A 19,851-nucleotide genomic window follows, 5' to 3' on the forward strand; every position below is an offset into this window, starting at 1 on the left:
TCTCGAAGAAGTAGACTCTAATGCCAGGCAAAAAATGGACTTGTCAGTGAGAGCGAGAGCAAACAGGCAAAGAGAGCAAGCAAGCTTCCTTCTTCTATGATATGTGTGTATGTGTGTATGCATGCATATGTGCATGTGTGTGTTGCCTGAAGATGGCATGACCAAGGTTAAAGGTGGATCTTCCCACCCCAAAAAACTGGATTAAAGGTATATCTTATCATCTCAAATGAACCAGATTAAAAGTGTTTCTTCCCACTTCAAATGGCTTAATTAAGAAAAAAAAAAAAAACTTACAGGTATACCCAGCTGCTTGGGTTTTAGTTAATTCTAGAGAATAACCATTATACCAGATGACCTGCTTTTGCTGGTTGAATCTTTTTTTTTTCTCTAATACTGTCTTGGCCCTTGCCCATTGCTCCATCATAATCCCAGCCAGTTAGACTCAGCACATGTCAGTCTCGGACTGAATTAAGTATGTAAAACTACCACTTCCTTTCAGACCCCTTGGCTGGAAGTTCCACATTCTTTGGAATTCCACATGGATGCCATCTTCTTGGGCAGGGGCCAGGTTCTGGTAGAACACAGAAACTCTATGAATGTTTTTTAACGTCTTCAGGCATGGTTTCCTCCTCTGATTCAGGTCAGTGTTTCCTGGTGTGGCTCTGAGGTAGTTGTTTGTGTTGTTTTAGTTCCACAGTGATGGCCCTTGGCTCTGTTTGGCACTGACCTTTCTTTTGAACCTTTCTTTAGACTTGCGTGTGTATGTTGCTGCCTTCTGCTCTGAAACATCAAATGGAACAGAGACAGATCATGAATTGAATAGGGCCATAGATTACTCATTGATTGCTACTACAGTGTGCCTTTCTCTGAAAAAGAAATGGAGGTACTTACTTCTCAGCTCAACAATCAAAGCTTACTCTAGATTCTTCTTTTTTTAGCCTGTCTCTCCTACTATCTATATTACATTTGATGTCTCTTTAGAAATTCTGATTTGAATCTTATTGTATCTCCATGTCTATAGCCTTGTTAAAACCATTGCAGTCTCTTCCCTGGAGGTACCTGCTTGCTAGCTCTTTTGGTCATTTTTTTTCCTTTCTGTATCTGTCACTGAACTCAAATGCTATGTCTGGATTCAACAACAAACTTTCATCTGTTTATAAGCCCTTCAAGTGGCTTCCCAGTAAAGTCAGACTAAATGCCACAGTGTTTAAAACCCCATGTCAATGGTTCCAATAATCAATATCTTATATGTAATAAGCCTCTTAAGTGTGGATGCCTCAACTCTACCCCAGTCCCAGCAACCCAGCAACAGAGTGATGGGATCTTTGTAAAGGCCAGCGTGAGTCCATTGAGAACCCAGTAGATGACTTCAGTTTTCAGCTTAGCTGGAGGCTCCTTGCTTTCTACAGGGGGCCTTGTAGGTACCAGAATTCCCTGAAGGGCATCACTGTGGAGGTTCCAATTGGTTTGGTGATGAAGGACCTCAGAGTTTGTACTTCTAACAAGTTCTAGGTTAACACTACAAGAGTTACCTGCTCGTAACTCTTGATGCAATTCTTTTCTAGCTCTTATTTTATATTTACCTCAGCCATTCTCATTTTTTGTTTGTTTGTAATTTTTAACAGTCTATTTTTTGCTGTCTCTGGCCTGCTATTTCTTCTCAGAATAGTGTTTTCTAGAGTTCAAAGTAGAAAATCTAGAAGTTAACACACAGTGATGTAAATTCAGTTTTCAAAGATGGTTTTCTTGGCTATTGTATCTAAGGCAGAGAAGTCAGGAGAGTGTGTCTGTGGCTGCCCATGGCTCTAATCTTCTCTGTTGTTAGTGTGAGTCTCTGGTAACATTTGCTGGGGGCAGGGCTTGTATTACCTAGGTCAAAACTCCATGGATTTCTGACAATGATTGATAATACAGTTTCTGCTCAACAAATTAATATTAAAGGTCATTGGTATGTAATTTGGAATTGAAGATTGATTGCCACTGTGAGAGATGAGTTACAAAGACCTTTATTTGTGGTTTTTAGTTTTGCCTGTAAATGCTCATGAACTGAAGACAGATGGGTGGACATGAACTAGTTAAGATTTAGAATTGCTAGCCTTTCTTGTGAATGGATATTACCCACATTAATAATATCTCAAAACTTTTGATTTCTTTGTTTCCTCTTTCACCCTTCATTTCCTTTCTTTCCCCCATAATCCAGGGTATTATCATCTTGACCTTAACTCACAACTGAGTTTTACTGAGTAGTAGGTAACAGCAGTGTTAATAATTGCTATTAAATAATAGAAACACAACAATTCACCTTGGCAACCTGTTTTTGTTTGTTTTAAGGGGAGAATCTTTCACATTTTGTAAGGACCTTATACTTTGGGCTAATTCTTTGGAAGTAATGCAATATGTTGAAACACTAACTTCGGATTTAAGGTTGTCACTATAGCAACCTAACATTCTCTTTTTCTTTTCTCTTCTCTTCTCTTCTCTTCTCTCCTCTCCTCTCCTCTCCTCTCCTCTCCTCTCCTCTCCTCCCCTCCCCTCCCCTCCCCTCTCCTCTCCTCTCCTCTCCTCTCCTCCCCTCCCCTCCCCTCCCCTCCCCTCTCCTCCCCTTCTCTCCTCTCCTCCCCTCCCCTCCCCTTCTCTCCTCTCCTCCCCTCCCCTCCCCTCCTCTCCTCTCCCCTCCCCTCCTCCTCTCCCCTCCCCTCCTCCCCTCTCCTCCCCTCCCCTCCCCTCCTCCCCTCCCCTCCCCTCTCCTCCCCTTCTCCCCTCCCCTCCTCTCCCCTCCCCTCCCCTCCTCCCCTCCCCTCCCCTCTCCTCCCCTCCTCCCCTCCCCTCCCCTCCCCTCCTCTCCTCTCTTCTCTTCTCTTCTTTTCTTTTTTTTTTTTTGAGTCCAGAGCATGGATATGGCTTGTTTAAAGCTGTTGTCTCATGTAGTTGATGCACAGTAAATATCACAGCTATTGACTATATGAAGACACAGGGTATTAGTCCCTGACACTAATCTGTTCCCTGCATCCCCAGAGTGTCAACATCCTTAACTGAAGGAAACATCCTGAGCACACCCCTCCATTCTCTCCTTCCCCCTTAGTGTGTAGAACCATGCATTTGTAACTCTGTTTCTTTGGCCATTTCTCCTTTAAAGAACATAACAAAACCTCATAAAGAAGACCAGATATGCCTGTAGCTCTTTGTCTAGAGTTCCTTGTGAGTCTCCTCCTCACCCACCCACATTAGCATGTCTGTTGGTGGTGTCCTTGTTCAGGTCTTGTGTGGGCAGCCATGTTTATTCCCTAACCTTTATTACTTGGACTCACTCTCATGATTCCTTATGTTCTTGTGGCTGAATTTTTACCTGCTCTGCTTCTTGAGAGGGTGCAAGGAAGCCTGGACCAGGTGGAACTGAATCATTGATTCAGTTACTTTTTTGTGTATCTAATATGTGAATGCTGTGGATGAAGCAGGGAGCAAAAGTAGGTGTAGACTTTACTGCCATGGAATTCAGAGGATGGGAAACAGTGCCACACTGTGTCAGCCACTCAACAGAGTGAATAATGAAAAGGTGTCATAGTGCTCTAATGAAAGAGACACTACTTTATGAAATAAGTAATAGGCTAAGTGACCTGGACTGGGGTTTGGGGAATGTTTCTTTGAAGATGGGCCAGTTGAGCTGTTTTATGGGATCAGTAGATATTTCCTAGAAATAGTGTCTTTGCGAAGGGAGAGAACAGTGAAATTAGAGTCAGAGTATCAGCAATGGCAGAGGTAACTGGAACTTTAGAAGAGAACTCCTTTGTTACAACTACTTTAAATGTTATTCTGTTCATTCTAGCTAAAATGGAGGAGCACCACACCAGATTTCCTTGTAGAAATGATCTTAATATTGTCAAAAATTCTGGTTTGTGAATGGGTGTCTACATTCAGAAAGTTAGGACTTTATTGCTATGAAGGGACATCTTGATCATGGCAACTCTTATAAAGGAAGACATTGAACTGGGGCTGTCTTACAGGATCAGAGGTTCAGTCCATTATCATCATGGCAGGAAGCCTGGCAGCATCCAGGCAGACATGATGCTGGAGAAGGAACTGAGAGTTCTACATCTTGATCTGAAGGCAGCAGCAAAAGACAGTGTGGCACAGTAGGCTGGCCATAGCTTGAGCATAAACCTTAAAGGCTGCCCCCACAGTAATACACTTTCTCCAATAAGGCCACACCTACTCCAACAAGGCCATAACTCCTAATAGTGCCCTTCTCTATTGGCCACGCATTCAAACACATGAGTCTGTGGGAGCCATTCCTCTTCAAACCACCACAATATGGAATCTAGAGATTCAAGAATCTTCACACAACTCCAAGACACCAGCTTTCAGAGCCTGTACTTTTGATCATTATTTTATTTTGATGCCTGATGAAGTTTCTTAATATTTCACATACGTAATTTGAATTAAACATAGATACACATATGCATATCTATGCATACACATATTCCTTGTTTATACAAATGTATAATGCATACAAAACTGTGTATCATTACATAAAATAACTGTATAGATATCTTGATACATTATTACATATATTATATATAATTGATATATATTATGTATCATGTTATTATATTTTGAGACTCAAATTTGGATTTGGGGGATGCAGGGAACACAGTGCCAGGCATTGGAGTCCTTTGCTTTCATACATTCAGAGATTGAGACAGTAACTGTGCACCAGGTACACAAGACACGCTGCTTGGTTTTGCAGGTCTCTGCTCGCATTTTAAACTTAGCACAGAGAGAGAGTCTGTAATCAGGCAATTTGACTTTGAACAGAATTACTGGATGGTGGATGTAGATGAGTGTTGGTAATTAGTAAGTGAAACTGAGCTGCTGCCTTTCCAGTTTGGGCTCCTCGTTCAACAGGTGAGTGAATTCACTAGTGCCTGTTAAAATCCATGCCTCTGGCCTTATCCTCTTCCTGCGAAAGCAGCTCATCTCCAGCCACAGTAGCTGCTTATAGCTTTAAATAGCACAGACGGTTGGCCTCTGCCAGCTTCCTGAGCCAGCTAGGGTTATGGTGGGGCCAGGGTAGCCTGGCTATGCGGTCTGTGCGAGGCCAGGGAAGGGGTTAGTGAGTTGGCCAGCTGCCTGGGCACCGGTGCAGGAGAGGCATGGAGTAGTACAGCAATTTCCTGCTTTGGTGAAGCCTCGAAGAGGCTAGTGCTGGCTAAGCCTGGGCTTTCACATTCTTTTGTGATACTTTACTGCCCACTCCCCTCCCACCCAATGTTCCTCTCAAAGGAGATTTTGATTTGTGCTGCTCACTGGTTCATAAGGGTGACTGAAGAAAACCAGAAAGGTATCTCTCCTCTCCAGCTCCTACTCATTTTGCCCAGGATTTCCTCTTGTAGAAAATAAGTATATCACACTCTATCATTATGGATTCCTCTTAAACATTTTTTAGTAGATTTGTTTATTAGCATAGGTGCTCATGCATGCCAGGCATGCATGTTGATATCAGAGGACAACTCCTAGGAACTGGTTCTCTCCAGGACCACATGGGTCCCTGAGCCCAACTCAGATCTTCTGGCTTAGCCGCAAGTGCCTTCGCCAGCTGGTCCGTCTTGCTTGCCCCGAGTCAGGGATTTCTAGCTCTGATAACATTGCTTATGCACCTGAGTCAACTTGTTGCTGAAGACACAGAGGGTTGGCGGAGGAAACAGGAAGGTCACTGGGACTGGAACGTGAGCACAGATCAGGAAATGGGGTGAGAGACTGGGATGTTCTTGGGAAAGTAGAACATCAGATAGAGACACTAGTAAAGACCACATGTATTCTGTATTCCGTATTCCGTATTCCGTATTCCGTATTCCGTCTTCTTTTTGCATGGGTTCATTGAGCCTGTCCTCAATATTGCCCATTTCTTAGCTTTGAAAGTTGAGGTTGAAAGAAGATGAACAATTGCATTTTTCAAAACTTCCACCAGGAGCCACCTAGGTGATTTAAGTACTTCCTGCTAATGGATGGCCATAACTAACTTCCTGTCTGAGATACACTGGTTGTGTTGGCGGTTTGTTTGACTTGCTCTCCTCCACATCCCTACCTTATGGAGGGCTCCTCCTTGTGAACTCCTCCTTGGTGGAGTTCAAGCAGTGAGTCTGAGGATGGGTTTTTTCCCCCCAGGTTCTCTGGGCATGGCTGACGTTTCTTTGTGAGAGAGGCATCATGAACATCTCAGACTTTTATTAGATCCAGCTGGATTACGTAGTTTGTCTTGCAGCAGGTATTTTGTCTCAGTGAAACAGAATCATGAAAAGGGTATTTTGTCCATTGTGGAATGCCAGGAGGAAGGACATTTGCCTCTGGATGCCCTTCCAGTGTGATGTTAAGAATGCCTGTTCTGAGAGTGTCCAGCAGGAGAGTAAAAGGCCTGGGATTCCCCTTGAAGGCTATAGGGTCCTTGGCTGTTAAAGTAACTTTCTGGTTTTAAACTAATTCTCAGGGGAACTCAACCAATACCAGTGTGGGTTTGCCTGAATTTCTCAGTAGCAATGCAAAAAATAGGAAGCCAGATATAGCAGCTTCTGCCTCCAGCACCTTCTACCTAGTACCTGGTTATCAGTCCAGAGAGCTTTAAGGAGGCCTTAGCGCAGCTTCCTGTGCTGCCTGGTTCTGTGGGTTTGGCGCCTCTCAACTCACTGAGATGCTTCAGGTAGTAACGGAGTATGACTCAGTTCAGCATTCCATTCAGTGACTCCCTTTCCTAGCGCTCAGTCAGGACAGCTTCTTACTTGTGATAATCCAAATCAGGTAGACTAACAAGGCTCATTTTCCATGCTACCCATAACAAGAGCAAACTGGGTAAGGATCATCTACACCGGAAGGAGTGTTTGATTCCCGGCTTTCCCATACTGGACATAAATCCCAGTTTCCTTTCTTGTATAATAGTGGTGGTAAGTGTGACTTCATCACTACCTTATAGGTCACTCTGAGAAATAAATGATTTACACAAGCCTGTGGTACATGGCCTGAGAGAGACATCCTTCACCCACATCTTCAGACTTGCTCTGTGTGTTGCTTACATGGTCTTGCCATGGCCATAGAATGTGGCCAATGGGAATGGATTTAGAAAAGGTGTAGTGATGTTCCTGGGGAGAACAGTAGATCTGTGATACTTCTGAGGACCAAGTGCATGTGCCTTCCTACCTGACCCCCTCTTCTCTTCCAAGTCCTTCCATTTCATTCCTACTGAAAGCTCCCCCATTTTCTTATTTCTGAAAGCATTTTGGGTGGTGACTACATGTCAGGTGTGTGCCAGATCCTTTTGGGACAGATCATAACAAGACCATGTGAACGATGCCAAAGGAATACTTTCAAGTATATGAACAAAAACAGCAAGAAAGGCTGTGGGGGTGGGGTGGGAAGAGAAGGCAATGGAGGAAGGGAGGAAAGTAGGGAAAGAAGGAGAGAGCACACGGGGAATAAAATTTGCCCTAAACCTTGTGTCCGTTAAGTTTTAAAAAGCAAACACATTGGCTGAATTTTAGTTTGAGTGACAGAGAACAAGGTACAATGCTCTTTCAAAGCATCTTTTCCCAACAGAGCCAAACTGAAGTAAGATGTATGGTGGCTTACGGACACACACTGAATCTTGATTGACAGACTGTCCTTGAGAAGGAGACACCTCAGCCCTTGCACTTAACAAGCTGTGCCTTCTTATTCCCTCTACCAGCTGAAGTGTTCTCATTATGTTGGGATCGTGTGTTAAAGATATTGTTCAGGTTATGCCTGGAAATAATGTCACGATGAGTCACTCTTGAGTGGGCTGCCTTTTGGTAGGCGCCTTGATTTTGTGAGCTAGCAGAAGCAACACACACATCTGTAGATTGTTTTCACAAGCTTTTAAGAAGTTTCCAATGTAGAATTTTCACATCTAATCATCAATTTAAATGTAAGAAAATATGTAAAATTTCTTGACATGCTACATAGAACAAGCCATACATTTTCGTATGTGTGTGATTTTAATTTTACTGGTATTTGCATACAGTTTCACTGTTTGGTTTAATTTAGTTTCATTATACAAAAAAAAGACTATTGTACAAACATGTAGCTATAGCATGATACCACAAGTCTTTGATAGTTTGTCTCGTTTTGTTTTTAATTGGCATCATTATGTATCTCTGTGGGTGAAATGTAATGCTTTGGTACATGGCATATGGATATGTAACAGGGGTCTTGGACTAAGATGGTAAGGTCTAGTATGTCAGGTCTGGTTACTCATCCCAAAGATAGAGATGATAAAAAGGAAGAAAAATATTTTAATCAAAAAATGGACATTTTTGGGTCAATGGAGAGGACCTGTCTCCACTCATCTTCAGGGATGAGATGTGAGCTTTGATTTTAATAGAGAAAGGACTCAGACAAGAATGGAAAGGTATGTGCACAAACAATCTTAGACTGTGGTTTGTGGTCATTACCTTAGGTCCTACTGTGCCAGGTCACTGTGTATATGTCCCTTTTGCTTGAGGTAATAATCCAGTTCCTATAAGATGGTTGACTCAGCTTACGGTTGGTCTCGTCATGGGGTGATCTGTTGGGAAAGCTTCACTCCTCCTGGAATGGAATCCTGGATGACTAAAGGCTTATTAGTGATTAATAAAGACCTTTAGGCATCTGAGAGATCTGGAACTTGATGTAAAGGCTGATGATAAGCTGTGCTTGCTCTTGTCTTTCTGCTTTCAGCCTAGATGCACTGGAAGCCTATGTGCAGAGTCAACGGTGGTTTTTGGTTTTTGTTTTCTCCCATTCAAAAGGAGACAGGCTGGGCCATCAGCTTCTTTTCACTTATCTTGTGGGCCCAAGTGAAGAACTGGTGCTTTGCAGCAAAAGCAGTTTCTAAGTGCGTGTTTGTGTGTGTGTGTGTGTGTGTGTGTATTGTGGAACTGACAAATTGGGCATATCCATTACTTCAAAAGGTTATCATGGTCTTGTTATAGGAACATTTAATACCATCCCCTTTAACTTTGAAGTAGATGAAGCATTATTATCAACCCTGTTTACTACTCTATGTAATTGAGTACTAGACTTCTAGTTGAGTGACCTCTGACTACACTGCTTTTCTTGGTTCTTTGTGGTGCTAGAGAGATCTAGCCCCCAGTCTCCATGCTTTGAAAGCAAATGCTGTAATACTGGGCTACATCCATCCTCAACCTAAAGCTTTTTGTTTTCAAAACATTTATCATATAAATAAATACCCCAACCTATAAAGATGATAATTTTCACGTTAAAACAAGTTGCGTTTTCACCCCTCTCTGGATACTCTTGTTTATTAAGATAAGGGAATTAGCATGGCATGGTTCTTCATGTCTGAAGTCCTAGCACTCGGTAGGGTAAGGCAGAAGGACTCCAAGTTAAGAGTCAGTCTGGACTATATAAGGAGACTTACTCTCAAAAAACTACACTTTCCCTTTCCCCCAAAGTGAGTACATTGTTTCAGAATTCATTAAAAAACAAAGAAAAGTCAATTTTCTGTCACTGCCAAAAATCAGCTTCAAGAAGGGGACTTTAGTTTTGGCTCATGACTGGAGTGGTTTCAGTCATTGGCCACTTGGGTGTGTTTCTGGGTATGTGGTAGGTAAGACACTTTGGTTGGGAGGAAATGGCAGAGAGAAGAGTGAGGGTCTGGGGACAAGGTGTATCCTCCATGACAGATCCCCCCCTGCCCCCACTGAGCTGCTTCACCTCAGCAACCAGTTCTGCAATGGAATCTTCAATGTAGCTCATGGACTTCCTGCCCAAATATCCAGTCATCTCAACAGTGCCACCAGCTGGGGACAAATCCTTCAGCACTGGAGCTTTGGGATCCTCAAATGCAGACTGAATAGGTGTACCTTTATTTTCACGTAATTTTTGGAATAGTGAATTGCTGTCTCTTTGCTATAAATGTTATTATTGGGCAATGTCCAAATTTTAAGACTAGCAGTTATTCACTGGGTGGTGGTGGCGCACACATTTAATCCCAGCACGTGGGAGGCAGAGGCAGGCAGATTTCTGAGTTCGAGGCCAGCCTGGTCTACAGAATGAGTTCCAGGACAGCCAGGGCTATACAGAGAAACTCTGTCTTGAAAACAACAACAACAACAAAAATAAGGCCTAGAAGTTATTCATTTAGTAGAGGGATGATTATCTTCTCCGGTCTACTTGGACAGGTAAAATAGCCTAAAAATTCAAATGTGTATTCAATTTGAAGTTTTAAGGCTGAATTTGAAGTAGTTGTTGGTATCATGAGAAACAGCACACTTTAAAATTGGCTCACTTTCGTCACCCACCCCCAACCCTGCCTGAAGTTAACATTTTTAACTTGTATAATAGTTATAACCTTTTAAAAGTGTCTTAAGCATTGTTCATATTGTCAGAAATGAAGATTGCTCTTTTTTGGTTATGATTCATTTTTGTATCGGATTTCGAGCAGAGGGTTACATAAGTGAGGTGCTTGAATTGAACAGAGACTGTGTGGGAGACTTCAAAATCCCATTAGATGATAAGTATAATCAGCCTGCATTTTAGCCTTAAGTTAGTAATGAAAATGGCCTAAGTTTAGAGAATCACTATTTAAATTCTTTTTCACAGTACCTGGGTTGAAATACAGACTCAGGTCTTGTGGTAACCTTAGTCCTTTCTTGGGGTGACTGACCTCAGTCCCTTCTCAGTTTGTGGCCTTTGAGTCTGTAGTGTTCTAAACTGCTTCATGAACTACTCGAGAAGCCAAAGCCCTCTCATCCATCAGAGGTTTAATGAGGACAATGTAGGAGGTACTCTTTAACTCATTTTGCAGAAGAGGACATCTCAAGGAACCGAAAAGTTCCTCGGTTGGAGAGAAACTAATTGGTTTCAGACATAATTAATGAGTGTGTGCATACTGACAGGTGTTGGAAAGATCAAGGTCTGTTGTGATCGCTGAGGATGAGGCTTGTTCCACGCCACCCACACAGAAGGCCAGTGGTGGGTGGCAACATTCACACTGTTGCTTTCTGATTCTGAATTTTTATGTAGGAGAGAGGATGTACCATTTCCGATTTGACTATGTCCCTCTTTTGCTTCTTGTCCAGTTCAGTAATTCAGCTTGCCGTCCCACTCAGACTCTGTCTCTCCGGAGATGCCCAGACCTCTACTTGAAACCCATGGGGTTTCCTTCCTTGCATGATTCAGAGGAAGCTTACAGCTGTGTTTTCAATGGAAAGCACAGAGGCCATCTCAAGTAGAAATCAAGATTATTTTGACTTTTATTTCAAGTGAGATCTGGGTAGAGCGTCTTGCAGACTTGCTGAAATCATCTTGTTCACTGTCTGAAAGCATTTGTTTGCATGTGGTTACCATGGTTTTCCTCATATAAGGTAGGAGTCAAGATAGGAAGCCTCCCGGCTTAAATAGAAAGCTTACAGACAGAATGCAGCAGAACTTATAGGAGCTCCACTGTATTGAGGGGGGGGTATGTTTGCCCTAAACTCTTTTTTTTTTTTTAAATTTGAGGATGTAGCTTTGTAGAACTTGGGGACAATTACAGTTTAAATTCTGGCTTTCATGATAAACTAATGCTTGTTCTATCCCAGGCAGGACACAAAGGACTTTATGTGTGTTGTGTTACCCAACCTCGGAAGACAACCTCGTAAGCCAGAGCTGCTGTTTACACCGCTTTCAAAATCATGTTGAAATTGATTTCAGAGTTTAGTTGCTATTTGTAAGAGAGTGCAACTGTTTGAGAAGTAGAGAAAAGAAGTCACCTGAGGAATTTGTTTTAAGTAGAAAGGGTCCAGATTTCTTATCATATACGCATATTTGAATTAAGGGCTTTGAACATGAAAGACACTATGTAAAATGTTTTAATGAAGATGTTTATACTGAATATATACATCTTCATTATATATATTTCAATAGATTTCTCTTTTGAAAACCTCATAGTCCCCTAACACTTGAGTCTTGACAGAAGTGAAAATGTATTTGGGGGTATAAGTGCTAGAGTTGCTGACAGAGTCCCAGCTAACTGGATGCCAATCTGATTCATATCTTGAGAGAGAAATTGCCTCAGGAAAGACGACTAGATGTTGTGATCTTGATTTGGTTTTGAATGCCAAGAGTCAGAGAAAATCTGAACACAGAAAAATGTCTTTCTTTGTATTTTTATGCAACTCCAGATCTCAAAAGATTTTATCTGTGTGTACATAAAAAGCTGAGAGAATCCTTCCTTCAATGTGTGGGAAACAAGACTTGGAGTCTTCTAGAACTTTTTGTGGTGTGTATGGGTTTAGGGGGTCCTGTATCATCAAGACATTTACTAAAGTTGATGGGGGTCATTGGTGATGACAGATGGGAAAAGCCTAGCTCTGTAGAACTTACAGAGACAATGGTTATAGCATGAACAATGGTGCTGAGGTGGGGGGACGATACATTGAGAGTTAGAGATGGAGGAAGGAATGGAGTGGGAGAAGGAAGAGACATGAACATGTAGAGGGCAAATAAAAGTGAGTGTTCCTACTTTAGAGCCAAAGAAGATGTTGAAGAGAAAGACTTAAAAGTATATTTAAGTAGACCTAGATGGGAAAGGGGAATGGCAGATGAAACTATAGAAGTATCAGAACAGACATGACAAATACAGGGAAAGAAAGGGATGGTAAGAGCTTCAGCATAGCCTCAGAGGACATAGAGACAGCTGCCTGAGGCCATGAGCATCAGAGTGCTGGCCATGTCTGTACGCTAGGACGTTACTAAGTTAGATGGGGAGAAAGGAATTGAATAGTTGAGTAGCCATGCAGTAGCTATTCTACAATGAGAGAAGTGTTGAGAATCCAAGCATTGAACCATTCTTGGGTTGAGTCCAGAAGGGGGCTCTGTAACAGTCCTCCAGGGTGACAGCAACTGAAAGAATTTTAAAAAGGGTGTGTGTGTGATCCATGGCTGCCCCAAGAACAACAAAGGATGCCAGGTTGATGAGCATACGAGGTCTTCCATGGGCATCTGTGGTGCTTTTGCAGGTCCTTAGAAAGGGAGAGAGCAGGTTTGAGAGCTCTGGAACTGAATCTCTATGTATGAACATCCGACATAGGCAGATGCACACACCCACATAGGCACACTTTACATGCTGGTTTTAGTTAGTTTCTGCCACTTTCCGCCTTCATTCACTGCTGGATAGTTGACATATTGAGTATCACATTATAGACTGCTTCTTTTTCTATCAAAGAAAAAAAGCTAAAGTGATGTGAGAACCACCTCAGATACATTATTATAGAGTATAAAGCATGACAGATGCCAAGGTCAGCGTGGTATTGAAAATTAATTTTGGGATGGTGATAAAGCAGCTTGCAGGTTTGTTTTGGGTTTTTATTTTCATGTGAAAAATATGTTCTCACATTTTGTCTGAGTGGAATTTGTTTTGACTTGAATAACTATTCTTATCTATTAGCATGTGAGTGACCCACAGAAATATGATTCTCCTGCTGGGGTACTACTTAGTTTCTGATCCAGAATTTTACTTACTATAAATAAAGACATCTACAATGCTATTAAAATTCCATAGTCACACTTACATGAATCAATCTGTTATTTTAGATATAGTTTTGTATTTTAATAATGGTAAGACATTTCTCATCTCAGTTAAGAAAAATAAAATAGGAAATACATTCTGGAGTCTTTGGCAGTCTCTGCTGTTTGTTGCTGGTCACATTTTATTTGATATGTATAGTAGCCACCTTCACATTTTTATAGTGAAATACCTGCAGCAGTTAGCTCATGAACGCTAAAAGGTTTGCCTAGCTTGTGGTTCTGGAGTCTGTGATTTAAAATCAGGTATTATCTTCAGCCTCTGGCAAGCTTAGAATATCATGTCAGGGTTGCAGAGAGCAGGAGCAAATACCTTGTGGGTTAGAAGGGGATGAAAAAATGCAATTATGTGGTATTTATAAATAATTGATCATGCCCTATTTAAATGTTACTACAGATTACTAAAGGTTAATAAAAAAAAAAAGTAAAAAAGAAATTTACTACCTGAAATACAAAAGAAGGGGAGGGGAGATGGAGGAAGGGAAGGTACTGAAAAGAAAGGAAGAGAGGCACTTCCATAGTCCTTTCAGGATGATGCTAAAGACCCTAGGATCTTGCAGGAAGACCACTGGTCACAACCAGGCTTTTAGCACAGTGTCCAAATAATAACCACCTATGATATGGACTCACAGGTGCTGGTGAAATCCCAGGCACATAGAATGTTTATCATGAATGTTATATGAAAGCTGGCAGGGTAGTGCAACAAAAATACTCCATCTGAGTAGATTCAGGTAGCCTGTGACCACACTGCAGGAAACCCTGTGCTGCAGGCAATCTGTCGTCAAGAATTGTCTGAGATATTAGAATTCTGTGAGGCTAGTTCATGAGCAATGAGATCATCTACTGTAGAACCATTCTTTTGCCCAAAGGGACCAAAATTCTCTTGTGGTTAAGAAGGAGGTAAACCTTATATTTTGAAATAATATTCTCGTGTGAGATGCATCTCTCATATGCATGAGCTGATGGCATGTGTGTGTGTGTCTGTCTGTCCGTCTCTCTGTCTGTCTGTCTGTATATGTCTGTGTGATAGAACTCCAGATAGACATTGATATTTTGAATGTTTCCCTTTTATTGGAAATAGCTGGTCTCCTCTCTCAGATACACAGACAATAGTGGCTGCAAAAATGTTTGTTCTCCATATTTTTCCATCAAAACATATTTTCATGGATGTAGATTTCCTCCTAAAAATAAAGTATTTTTCCCTTCCAGGTATTTGTAGTAGAAGCCTCAACCCTTTGCTCTTCCTGTCTGGCAGTGGCTTTTGCTAGGATCGCCCAGAGTGGTCTGTATCTCTGGAGTTTAGTGACCTTCCCGCCTCTGCCTCCTGGTGCAGAGCTGGCTAGGGCATGTCTCCCTGGGCTTCATCCCACTCGGCACCAGATGGTTGGGTTCTAGTGTCTTTCCTCTTATTGAAACATGAGTGATGCTGGCATTCTCTGTGCCACAAGGTTGTCCTCTGATCAATTAGTTCGAATATTCGGCATATTATTTTACAAGTTTGGGATTCCTCCTCAACTCTAGCCTTTCAGTGAAAACAAGAGGAGAAAGAGTTCTCCAAATTCTCCAGAAGCGTCTGTCTGTAGCTCTTTTGACATGTGACAAAGTTATAGACTACGGGGCTAGTGACTTAGATGCTCAGACCTCACGGATTCAGATTCTACTTTTTAACCATGATAGAGATATGCTCATGGATCTGCAGCACTGTCTGTATATCTGTCCCACAGCACAGGTCTCAGTTTTTAGTTACCTTTAAGGCAGTGCAATTCCAGCAGCCTTGCCCTGCTTCTAGTTGGAATGTGTGGACGCTGTATGAAGAAAGTCTTTCCTCAGTTGGGGCCTGAATTTCCTACCAGATGACATCTCTTTATGCAGGCCCGGTGTGATACTGGATTATAGATTTGGAAAGCTGACAAAGATGGGAACTGGATATATACCTGGGAGACATTCTGGGTAATAAAACTTATCTTTGCGAAATATAATGGGAACCCTGTAGTTTTTGAACTTTGAAGATACGATAGCAACCTAGTAAACTTTCCTGATGTGTGCCTGAATGCTTAGCTTTTTTTTCCTTTGAGGAAGCATAAGCCAAACTATATAGAGCTCTAGCCAACAACTTTAAATACTGAGGGAAAGTATGGAAGAAAGGCTGCCAGTCTGCATGAAGTGAGGGAGCTATTGTATCACTGTTCTCCTTTCTGGACTCTAAAATGAGCCTCGCTGCTCATTATTTCTCCTTAGAGAAATTTCATTGCAACTAAAACCATGGATGTCTAATATAATCCGTGATCTCTGAGACCTGCTGTGTGGGCCCTGGAGGTGGACCATGTAAGTAATCCAGATGTGGTAGTGAATGGGTCCTAGAGGGAACCTGTAAGCACTCCATATGTGTTAGTGTTTGGGTCATGGAGACCCATTCCTATGCCTGTACCTGACACCAATGCTTGCAAGGATTAGTACCCATGATGGAAGCTGCGTCCCACAATACAGTGAAGCTTGGAAAGGATCAATTTGGTCTAATCTGTGAAAGGAAAGGTGAGCTCTGGATGCCTTGGCTGTGACAGGCTGCCGTGGAGTTATTTTACACAGTTAAACATCTCAAAAATGAAACCTTTTATTGACCAATACTGCTTTTGCCAAGTGAAGCTCACAGTGTGGACATTCGATTAATTTTGCCAAAGACATGACAAGGAACAATACATGGTTCAAATATTCTACTGTATGACTGTGGATGTTCCTTTCCTAGGCTACCACGGTTGGAGTGGCAGCTGGTTTGGAGGGAGCAAAATGATCAATTTTCTCTATAAATTCATAATTCATAAATTATATGAGAAGAAATAAGAAAGGTCTTGCTCCTTAACAGTATATTGACTACCACACTGATATATAAACACACACACACACACACACACACACTAATGTGTAACTAATATGTAAGTCACCAATTTTAATTTGAGCAACAATTAATTGAGGCCTACCTCTCCCCAGACCAGAGATACCACCCCATGAGAAGGGAAAGAGATCCCAGATGAACATATGAAGGATGTAGTCAACTGATTTCTTATTAGCATACCAGGAACACACTGGAAGGAAATAATAGTTTGTTCCACAACTCATGTTGAAAAGACTGGATGTTCACAAGCAGGATAATAATCCATATCCTTTATCTCATACTGTATCAAAACTGAGCTATTTTAAAGCTTAGAACATTTGATTCTATCCATCAAAATACTAGAAGAAAACAAAGGGGAAAACCTTCATTCCTGGATTTGGGTAATACTTTTTTTTGGATTTATATGTTCTGTGTATTTCAATGAACCTAGTCACTCTTTCATTTTTCCCCCATTGGACATCCCTTCCCTTAAGCCCTCTGTCAGCCTTGGTCAGGTTCTTCACTTTTTGGCCCAAATGAGATGCCTCAAGTTTCCATAACCTATTTCCTGGCCCAGCCCTGGACTCAGCCATTCCTCTGAGGAGCCCTGGCTCCTGCTATTCAGAGAACACACTCTTATTTGGGCTGTACTCAGTGGCTCTGGATTTTTACTGCTTCTGAAGGTTGTTGGTGGATGGAGTCAGCAAATCCATATGAAGTACCAGGCCCTCACTTATTTCTGGAAGGCCCAATAGTAGAAAAGACAGATGTGATACTTCCATTCAAGAACTCACAGTGTGAGGAGGAAATTGGAATGCAAAGATATTCATGCAAACAGTCACACATTCATTAAGAAGAAGTATCAACTCTCCAAGAGTTCACAGTGATGAGCTGGCCACAGTGGTACATACCTGTTGTCCCAGCACTTGCGATATGGATGCAGGTAAACCAGATGTCCAAAGCTAAGCTCTGTGTCCTGGTTAGTTTTAGCTGTCAACTTGTCATAGCCTAGAGTCATCTGAGAACTGAGTCCCAATCCTGGGATTACCCAGTCCAGATTATCCAATTAATATGTCTGAGGGAGATTGTCTTCACTGTTATCTAAGGTAGGAGGGTCCAGCCAACTGCAGCAGCAACAAAGGAGACACCACTGTGAAGAAGGTGGTTTTCCCAAGGCGAGGCTGATCTATTGTACCCCAGATGTGCTGATCCCTTCAATTTCTTCAATGTTTCCGAGGTTTTGTCCATTGTTATCATGGTGAGAAGCATGGCAGCAGGCAGGCAGACATGGAAATAGAGGAGCTGAGAGTTCTACATCTTGATCTGAAGTCAGCCAGTAGGTAATACATTTTTTAAAAAGCTTCTTTTCATATAGCGCTAAAGGACAGGCATTGAAAGCAAAACCAGCCAAGTTGGGCTGATTATATCTAATTCAGAAGCTTCAACATAGTGAGGTAGAAGTGAAAAGATAACTGACAGAAAATTCTGCCAACCATATATCCAGTCTTTTATATGTAACATATATGAGGAACTCAGATATGTATAAGACTTGAACAGATCCTTCTCCAAAAGGATAACAAATAGACAGCAGAGAAGTGAAAAAGTGCTCTACCACATCCGTCATAAAAAAGCATGCCCACACCACCTCACATCTGTTGAAATGGCTGTTATCAGATGAAAGGCAAGTGAACCCTTGCAAACTGATTTTGGGAGAGTGAGTTGGGACAGACACTGGAAAATCATATAGGGTTCATTAAAAAGAAATGAAAGGTAGGGCTAGTACATGGCTTAGTACTCGCAGTTTGGGATACAAATAGAGAGGACATCTCAGAGTTGTCAGAGAGAGATTTTCACTTCACGCCCATTATTGCAGCACTTAATGACCAAGATATAGAAACAATACAAGTATCTATTAGCATATGAGATGAAGAGAAAGGGGTGATGAGGACATACAACAGAATTTCTTCAACTTAAAAAAAGGAAATCCTGGCATTCATGAAAATGTGAGTGACCCTGGAGAACCAGTAGATCACAGGAAGTAAACACTACTGTGTCATTTACAAGTAAAATCTATCTGAACCCATCAAATGCAAATAAACAGAATAAAGGGAGCTTACAGGGAAATACGTGGTAGAGAGAGGGAATCATTGGTCAAAGGTTACAGACTTTTTAGTTTTAAGAAGGAGGAGGAGGAGGAGAGCCAGAGAGATGGCACAGTTACCCATATAAAGCCACATTTTATATGGGAGCATGAATCGATAACTCAAACCGTGAGGAAGTGAAGACAGGTGGACCACCAGATCTCACTGGCCAGCCAATCTATGAAAGCTAGTCTGGTTTCACGGTCCTCCAGTTTCTGGAGTTAGGGTTAGGCGATTGTGGTACCAGGCCTTTCTCCTCATCTACACGTCAGTTGTAACATGCTTTTAAAATGTAGTTACTAGGGTCAGTGCCACAAGGGTAGGATGGAAAAAACTAGCATGTAGAATAAGTGAAGTGAAGCAAATAAATAGGATGCTAGCTAAAGTTGAGGTCTGCCCCCCCCCCCACCTCTACTTTCTTTTTTTTTTTCTTTCCAATCATTTTCTTTTTTTTTTTATTCGATGTATTCTTTATTTACATTTAAAATGATTCCCCCCTTTCTGGGTCCCCACTCCCTGTAAGTCCCATAAGCCCTCTTCCCTCCCGCTGTTCCTCTATCTACTCCTTCTCACTTCCCTGTTCTGGTATTCCCCTATACTGTTGCACTGAGTCTTTCCAGAACCAGGGGCCACTCCTCCATTCTTTTTGGACCTCATTTGATGTGTGGATTATGTCCTGGGTATTCAAAGTTTCTAGGCTAATATCCACTTATCAGTGAGTGCATACCATGATTGATCTTTTGAGACTGGGTTACCTCACTTAATATCATGTTCTCCAGCTCCATCCATTTGTCTAAGAATTTCATGGATTCATTGTTTCTAATGGCTGAATAGTACTCCATTGTGTAAATATACCACATTTTTTGTATCCATTCCTCCACTGAGGGACACCTAAGTTCTTTCCAGCCTCTGGCTACTACAAATAGGGCTGCTATAAACATAGTGGAGCATGTGTCCTTATTGCATGCAGGGGAATCCTCTGGGTATATGCCCAGGAGTGGTATAGCAGGGTCCTCCAGAAGTGTCATGCCCAGTTTCCTGAGGAACCTCCAGACTGATTTCCAAAGTGGTTGCACCATCTTACAATCCCACCAGCAGTGGAGGAGTATTCCTCTTTCTTCACATCCTCGCCAGCACCTGCTGTCTCCTGAGTTTTTGACCTTAGCCATTCTGTCTGGTGTAAGGTGAAATCTCAGGGTTGTTTTGATTTGCATTTCCCTAATGATTAATGATGTTGAACATTTCTTAAGGTGTTTCTCAGCCCTCCGA

The 19,851-nt window shown here is 41.9% G+C and overlaps 1 protein-coding gene across 1 annotated transcript in view; it reads left to right on the top strand.

Annotated features, from left to right (window-relative positions):
- Adamts3 (ADAM metallopeptidase with thrombospondin type 1 motif 3) overlaps positions 1-19,851 on the top strand; it is a 218,505-nt gene that overhangs the window by 37,419 nt on the left and 161,235 nt on the right. The window lies entirely within an intron of this gene.

The sequence above is a fragment of the Apodemus sylvaticus genome, chromosome 11 (assembly GCF_947179515.1).
Source record: "Apodemus sylvaticus chromosome 11, mApoSyl1.1, whole genome shotgun sequence".
NCBI classification, from domain to species: Eukaryota; Metazoa; Chordata; class Mammalia; order Rodentia; family Muridae; genus Apodemus; species Apodemus sylvaticus.